Below are 7,950 nucleotides of genomic sequence, written 5' to 3' on the forward strand. Positions count from 1 at the left end.
AATCGGGTCTAAATCAATTGGGTTTTTTTGGTATTTGATTTGATTGTAGGACTTGGCATGAGATTGAATCGAAATTCTAAGAAATTATAGCATAGTTCGGTATGGTTGGAGTAACTGATTTTGCATTATTTGCTTTCTCTTATGATCTTTTATAAATGGACGGTATGTAAGGCTTATGACTTACTGAGTTATATACTCATTTGGTGTGTTTGTTGGTTACTTATTTAGGTTTCTTTGACCGATTTTGTGTGCTCGGAACCATCGTCGAAGTCATCACACCAGCTTGCAACTTTTTGGTACCCTCTTCTTAGTTGGTCTAAGAGAACATTTCGGCATGTATAGGCTATTATGTTTTGTTTGAACTTTAATATGTAAACTTTTAGCCATGCGAATATGGCTTAAATGCTAAGTTTGGATTTGGCCTTATGGGTGCTTAGTTATAAGGTTCAGTAAGTTTGGCCTTGATAATTCGGTTTTGATTGAGTAATAGTCTAAGTCTATTTGATTATTATGCCGTATGCCATGGCTGATCATTTTTGGTGTTACACTTATGATATGGTTATTGAGTAGTATGGAAATTCTTGATAATGACTAGCCATTGGAATTGTGACAGCCCAAAATTGACCCTAGTCGGAAGGTGGTCTCAGGACCACAAAACCGAGGCATAAAAATAATTTAAAATTTATTTCGATGCCTATAATATGTGTGTATTCATGTATGACATTTTTTGATGATTGGTTTAGTGTTATAAAGGTGAATTTCACTAGAAAGGACCTAGTAGTGAACTTTGAAAGTATGATGGGGAAATGTGTGATGACTAATTAAAGCATGCATGCAAAATAAAGGACTTGCATGTCAAATTCCCCCTTTTATAGGTGGTGGCCGGCCATGACAAGGGAGGATGGGCTAAACATGTCATGAAACATGTTTTGTTGGTGCATTAGGGTGAAATAATAAACAAAGGTGTATGGGTGATAAAAAAATGAAAAAAAAATGTGTGTGAGTGTGGTAATCCCCCTTGCCGTGAGTTGAGAAAGAGGGAAGAAAAAATTTTGTTGTGTTCATCCTTTCTCATCCTTTTTGGCCGAAAATCATAAGGGGAAGAAAGAGGATTTTTGCTTCATGCTTGGTTTAGAAGAGATCTAGAAGGTGATTTGGCTAAATTGGCATCAAGATTAAGGTATGTATGAGGTTGTGTTAGGAGTTTCATGCATGTTTTGGTTGCTAACTTGATGTGCATGTTAGCCATGGCTCAAATCTTTGTTATGCCATGGAAATGGTATTTGGCCAAAGTTGTTATGGTGATAAAGCCATTGCATGCTAAGTGTGAAGCTTGATGATGATGCATGCAATGAGGGATTGTCTACTCTTGAGTAAGATTTTGAGTTTTCTTTTTGTGTTTAACCATGATTGAAGTTGAATGGAGCATGATTTTCATATTCGCCATGATGCATTCATGAACATGGTTCATGCTTCTTGCATGTTAGTTAAAATTTGTATTTTGGATGGCTATGGACATCTTGAAATTCGCCATGCTCATATTGTATATATATGTTTGCACATGATGTTTTGGCTATGAAGTAAGTGATGAATATATTGGTTTAAAGAAGAAGATGTGGAAGAATGCTTGTGAAATTGCAAGCACAATTCGGCCTAGCACACATATAAGTGCTTGATGCTATATTATAAGTTTTGGGCCACAATGTGCAAAGCATTAACTAGTAAAATGCATGCTGTTTTTGTGAGGTATTAAGTGCAAAATTGACCTCAACATGTACATGAATATTCGCCTTGGGTAGCCTATTGAAGGCCTTAGCTTTTCCTTGATGCTCAAATAAATTGTATTGAATTGCTTGATGTAGTATAAAATGTGCATGACCATTGTGTATTCAAGCTAAAGAGTGGTCATATGACCATTTAAAACTCCTTGTCATATTCGCCATAAGCAAGCACAATGAGGTTTTAATAAATTGAATTTGTTTGAATTAGCTCAAGAGCTATGAGGGCCACAATTGGACAAGGGAAGGAAAAGGTGATCGAGTAGCGAAAAAGCCGTTCGACAACATCCGAGGTAAGTTCTCAAGAAGTGACCTTACTTGAATTATGTGAGATGAAGTGTGGATGTGTATGATTATTGATTTATGTGTGTATGAGAAATTGAATGATACAGGCTAAGTCCCAAGGCGAATATGCTTTTGAATATATGTGCGTTTGAGCCTTAGTAACGAAAATGAAATATGTATGTCCAATGATTATTGATGTATGTGTACATGAGAAATTGAATAATATCCGGCTAAGCCTCAAGACAATTATGCTGAAATTATATCCGGTTAAGACCAAGGCAATTGTGCTAGTGGCTACATCCGGGCTAAGACCAAGGCATTCGTGCGAGACATTCTATCCGGGCTAAGACCAAGGCATTTGTGCACGTGGTTATATCCGGTTATATTCAAGAATCTTGGGCTGGAGGTGAGTGTTGGTTGCTGTAATAAATTCAATTAGTACACTCGAGAAGCCCAAAGAATAAGGTACGTTTATATGTGCTTTGGAAAGTCGACATGTTTTAGCAACATTCGCTCAATCGACTAATGAATTTCAGTTATTGAATTGATTGATACTTTGTGAAATTATATAATGATGAAGTGTGAAGTAAGAATGTGTATTAATGAAATGATGCATTTGGCTATGTGAATGTATTGCTGTAATTAGAGTTGATTATATTCCTTGAGACTTACTAAGCATAAAAATGCTTACCCGCTGCTTTGGCTCTCGGTTTTCTAGATTTCGCTCAAGCAATCGGATTTGGGATCGTTGAAGTCGAAGTCATCCACACTATCAAGCCTCCATTTTGGTATAAATTTTGGTTGAACTTGAAATGGCATGTATAGGACTACCCCTTGTTGGTTAAATATGTTGTGATGTATATATGTACGGCCATGCGAAAATGGCTCAAAAAAGAAGCATGAACTTAGACTAATTGTGGTTTGTATGTATATATTTGGTGTCATGATGTGGCTATGGCTTGAAATGGGAATGTTGGTCATATGATCAGCCATTGGCATGGTTAAAATGATCATATATGAACCTATGTATGGCAAGACTAGTTGGTTCATGGAGACTACCAAATAGGTAAGACCTACCTTAAAAACAGATGCTGCCAGCTGCAGTGACGTGAATGTGAAAAATCACCAAAATTCTTAGGAATGGAATTAAATAGTGAATAAGCTATGTAAATGAACCTTGATGAGTCTATTTTCATATGGAAGAAACGAAATGGTCATAGGAGTTACATGTTAAGAGATATTAAAGCTATTGTGAGACAGGGCCAGAACGGTTTCTGGGTTCCCTGTCGCAACTTTAAAAATTTACTATAAATTATCCAAAAAGAATTAGGAGACATAACTTATATGTACAGATTCCATTTTGAGTCTAGTTTCATTAGAAACAAACGACACCAGTATTAAAGCCCTGTACAGAGAGATATTCAAGTTATACCGCGCAAAGGTCAGAGCAGTCGATCCCTGTAACATGGGTGACTTTAACTAATAAACTGTACCAATTGGCCCAACCAAAAATTCTAGAAATAAATCCATGGATGTATATATGAGTCTAAATTCAGGAAAAATTTACGAAACCAGTTTCCGAGTTTTGAAACTCGAGATATGATTTTTAAGGCGACAGTGACGCAGTTTTCCAGCCTGACTGAAAATGTCAAATGGATGGGCAAAACAAGTGAACTTGGCTTGTTAACCCCTCGTGTCCGACACCGGCGATGGTCTCGGGTTGGGTGTTACAATTTTATTGGTATCGAGCCACGGTTTAGTCGATTCTAGGACTACCGTGATGTGTTGGGGTCTAGCTATACATGCCATTAAATGATGAATCGATAGTGTGGTGATTTCTGACAATTTGACTTTGTGTTTGTTTATAGCAATGGATCCCGATCCCAACCGAGCGATAGTTGACGATGTGGAGAGTGTGGCGCTGCTCCCGCGAAGAAGGGACAGCGCCGGCGGACTCTCAACCTATGGCCAGCAATCCTAATGACGAGGCTAGGCAAGCCTTTTATAGTGTGATGAACGAATGGTTTAATCAATACATTCGAACCAACACTACTGTTCCACAACCTCCATTCCCGACAAATGCAACCCCGCACCTACAATACCTCGGTGACTGACCAAATAAGGTCAAGTAAGCCCCATCGATAGGATTCAAAACATGGGGCCACTGAATTTAAGGCTACGGATGATGATGATGCCGAAGCGAGCTGAATTTTGGTTAGATAACACTATCCGGTGCTTGATGAGCTATCCTGACACCCGATGAGTGCTTAAAGTGTACCATCTCCTTGCTACGCGAGTCCGCCTACTATTGGTGGAGTACTCTGACTTCTGTGGTGCCTAGAGAGCAAGTGACTTGGGAATTCTTTCCAACCGAGTTCCGAAAAAAGTATATCAGTCAGAGATTCATCGACCAAAAGCGGAGGGAATTCCTTGATCTTAAGCAAGGTTCGATGTCAGTTACCGACTACGAACGAAAATTTGTGAGGCTTAGCCAGACGCGAGAATGCATTTCGTCCGAAGCTATTATGTGTAAATGCTTCGAGGATGGGCTGAATGATGATATAAGGATGTTTGTTGGCATCCTCGAGATACGAGAGTTCTTAGTACTTGTTGAGCGAGCTTGTAAAGCCGAAGAGCTTAGAAAGGAGAAACAAAAAGTGATGTGGGAACCGGAGAATTCGAAGAGGTCCTCGGAAAGTCTCTTCAACAAGCATCGAAGAGATTTCGAGATGATGTGAGCCGGTCTAGAGGCGTTTGGGCTTTTCTAGACGAGGACGCGATCGACCCCTGTGACCACACGAGTCACCTCGATCACGGTGGTGGAAATGATCGCCGAGAGAGGGCGGAGTGTCCACATTGTGGCAAATGGCATTCGGGAGCTGTTGGTTTCGTGATCGCCCCGCTATAAGTGTGGATCGGCCGACCACTTTATGAAGGATTGCCCGAGGATGCATGAGCAGAATGTAAGTCGAGTGCAAACCCGGTGCTACCAACGCCGAGGTAGGCCACCTAGAAATATGGGCAATGTCGGTGGAGGTCGAGAGGATCTAGAGATGCTACCATCGGATCCGAGGCTCGTGCTCTGCTAGGACTTATGCCATACGCGCACGCCGAGGATCTGCCTCTCCGGATGTTATTACCAGTACTTTCACTCTTTTCAATACAAATGTGATTGCTTTGATTGACCCTGGTTCTACTCATTCATATATATGTGAAACCTTAGCATCCAAAGAAGACTTTGCCCATTGAGTCTCTCGAGTTTGTAATTCGGTGTCAAACCCTTGGGTCATTACGTGCTTGTCAACAAAGTGTGCAAGAAAAGTCCCCTAGTGTTCCGAGGTTCTTGTTTTCGGCGGACTTGATGCTTTTGCCGTTCGATGAGGTCGATGTTATTCTTGGTTTGGATTGGTTGACCATGCACGATGCGGTTGTAAATTGCAAGAGCAAGACTATCGATTTGAGGTGCGCGAATAATGAAATAATTCGGGTTGATTCTACGGACTTAAAGGGTTGCCACCGTAATATCGCGATGTTGGCCCGTAAATATGTAAGAAAAGGGTGCGAAGCGTACCTTGCGACGTGCTTTCGATGACAAGGAATCGAGAAGAAACCCGAATCTGTGCCCGTGGTTTGTGAATACCCGGATGTTTTCCCCGAAGAATTGCCGGGTTTACCACCTGTTCGGGAAATAGAATTTGGCATCGAATTGGTACCTAGTACCACTCCAATTTCGATAGCTACGTATCGTATGGCACCAACGGAATTAAAGGAGTTGAAAGCTCGGTTGCAAGAATTGGTGGATAGAGGTTTTGCTCGCCGAGTTTTTGCCTTGGGTGCGCCGGTGTTGTTCGTGAAGAAGAAGGATGGAACCATGCGATCGTGTGCATCGACTATCGTCGACTTAATAAAGCGACGATAAAGAACAAATATCCGTTGCCACGTATTGATGACTTGTTCGATCAACTGAAGGAGCCTCGGTGTTCTCGAAAATAGATTTGAGATCGGGCTACTATCAATTGCGAATCCGAGATTTGGACGTGCCCAAGAGCGCCTTGAGCGAGATATGGTCACTATGAGTTCCTAGTGATGCCGTTTGGGCTCACTAATGCCCTCGCGGTATTTATGGATTTAATGAATCGGATCTTTAGACCATATTTGGATCGATTCGTAGTCGTGTTCATTGATGACATCTTGGTCTATTCAAGAAATGAGACCGAACATGCTGAACACTGCGGTTAGTCTTTGCAAATTTTACGGGATAAGCAATTATATGCTAAGTTCAACAAGTGTGAGTTCGGTTAAGAGAGGTTAGCTTCTTAGGTCATGTGGTATTCAGATCGGGTATTCGAGTTGACCGAATAAAATTTCAGCCATACTTAATTGGAAGCCTCAGAAATATTACGAGGTTCGAGCTTTTTGGGGCTTGCCGGTTATTACCGACGATTTGTAAAGGCTTCTCAACGATAGCCACGCCGATGACGGCTACTCCAAAAGGACGTTAAGTTCGAATGGACGAGAAATGCCAAAAAGTTTAGATCAACTGAAAACTTATTTGGTGAAGCCCCAATTCTAGTGCAACCCGAGTCCGACAAGGAGTTTGTCATCTATAGTGACGCCTCTCTACTTGGGTTAGGTTGCGTATTAATGAAAGAAGGTCGAGTTGTGGCCTATGTCGTCGAGGCAATTAAAGCCACATGAGAAAAATTATCCGACTCATGATCTCGAATTGGCGCCATCGTATTCGCCTTAAAGATTTGGCGACATTACTTATTTGGTGAAAGGTGCCATGTATACTCGGATCACAAAAGTCTCAAATATTTGATGACCCAAAGAGACTTAAATCGCAACAAAGACGTTGGCTTGAGCCATTAAAGGATTATGAGTGATCATTGACTATCACCCGGGAAAGGCGAATGTGGTTGCGGATGCCTTGAGTCGTAAATCGTTATTCACTTTACGAGCGATGAATGTGCACTTGTCCGTCCGATCCGACGGTGTGTTAGTGGCTGAATTGAAAGCCAAACCATTATTGACACACCAAATTCGAGAAGCTCGAAAGTCGACGACGAGTTGGTTGCAAAACGGGCTGCGTGTGTTCGAACAAGGACTCGGAGTTTCAAATCGACGATGACGATTGTTTGAGATTCAAAAGTGGTCTATGTGTCCCAAAGAATTGAACTCATTTCGATAATTCGAATGAAGCCCATTGTAGCCGAATGGCAATCCACCGGGAGTCTGAAGATGTACAATGATTTGAAACGTCGGTTTTGGTGGCATGGTATGAAGCGAGACATCTTCGACTTTGTTTGAGATGTTTAATATGTCAACAAGTGAAAGCGGAACATCGGTGCCTTGAGATTACTTCACCAATCACGATACCCGAGTGGAAATGGGATCGAGTCACAATGGACTTTGTATCCGGACCGCCATTGTCGCAAGTAAGAAGGATGCGGTTTGGGTCGTGGTAGATCGATTGACTAAGTCGGCCCACTTTGTCCCCGTCGTCACGGATTTTCAATGGACAAATTAGCGGAATTGTACATTTCTCGGTTGTGAGATTACACGGGTGCCTATTTCCATCGTGTCGGATAGAGATCCGAGATTTACCTCGCGATTTTGGAAAAAGTTGCAAGAAGCTTTGGGTACCAAGTTGCATTTCAAAGACCGTCTTTCACCCCCAAACCGATGGTCAATCCGGCGGATAATTCGGATACTTGAGGATATGTTAAGATGTTGCGTCCTCGAGTTTAGTGGTTCATGGGAGCGGTATTTGCCGTTGATTGAATTCGCCACAACAACAACTTTCAATCAAGTATTAAGATGGCACCCTACGAGGCCTTGTACGGTCGTAAATGCCGTACACCATTGTTTTGGTGAGCTCGGTGAA

This window comes from Gossypium arboreum, chromosome 1 (genome assembly GCF_025698485.1).
Source record: "Gossypium arboreum isolate Shixiya-1 chromosome 1, ASM2569848v2, whole genome shotgun sequence".
Taxonomy (NCBI): domain Eukaryota; kingdom Viridiplantae; phylum Streptophyta; class Magnoliopsida; order Malvales; family Malvaceae; genus Gossypium; species Gossypium arboreum.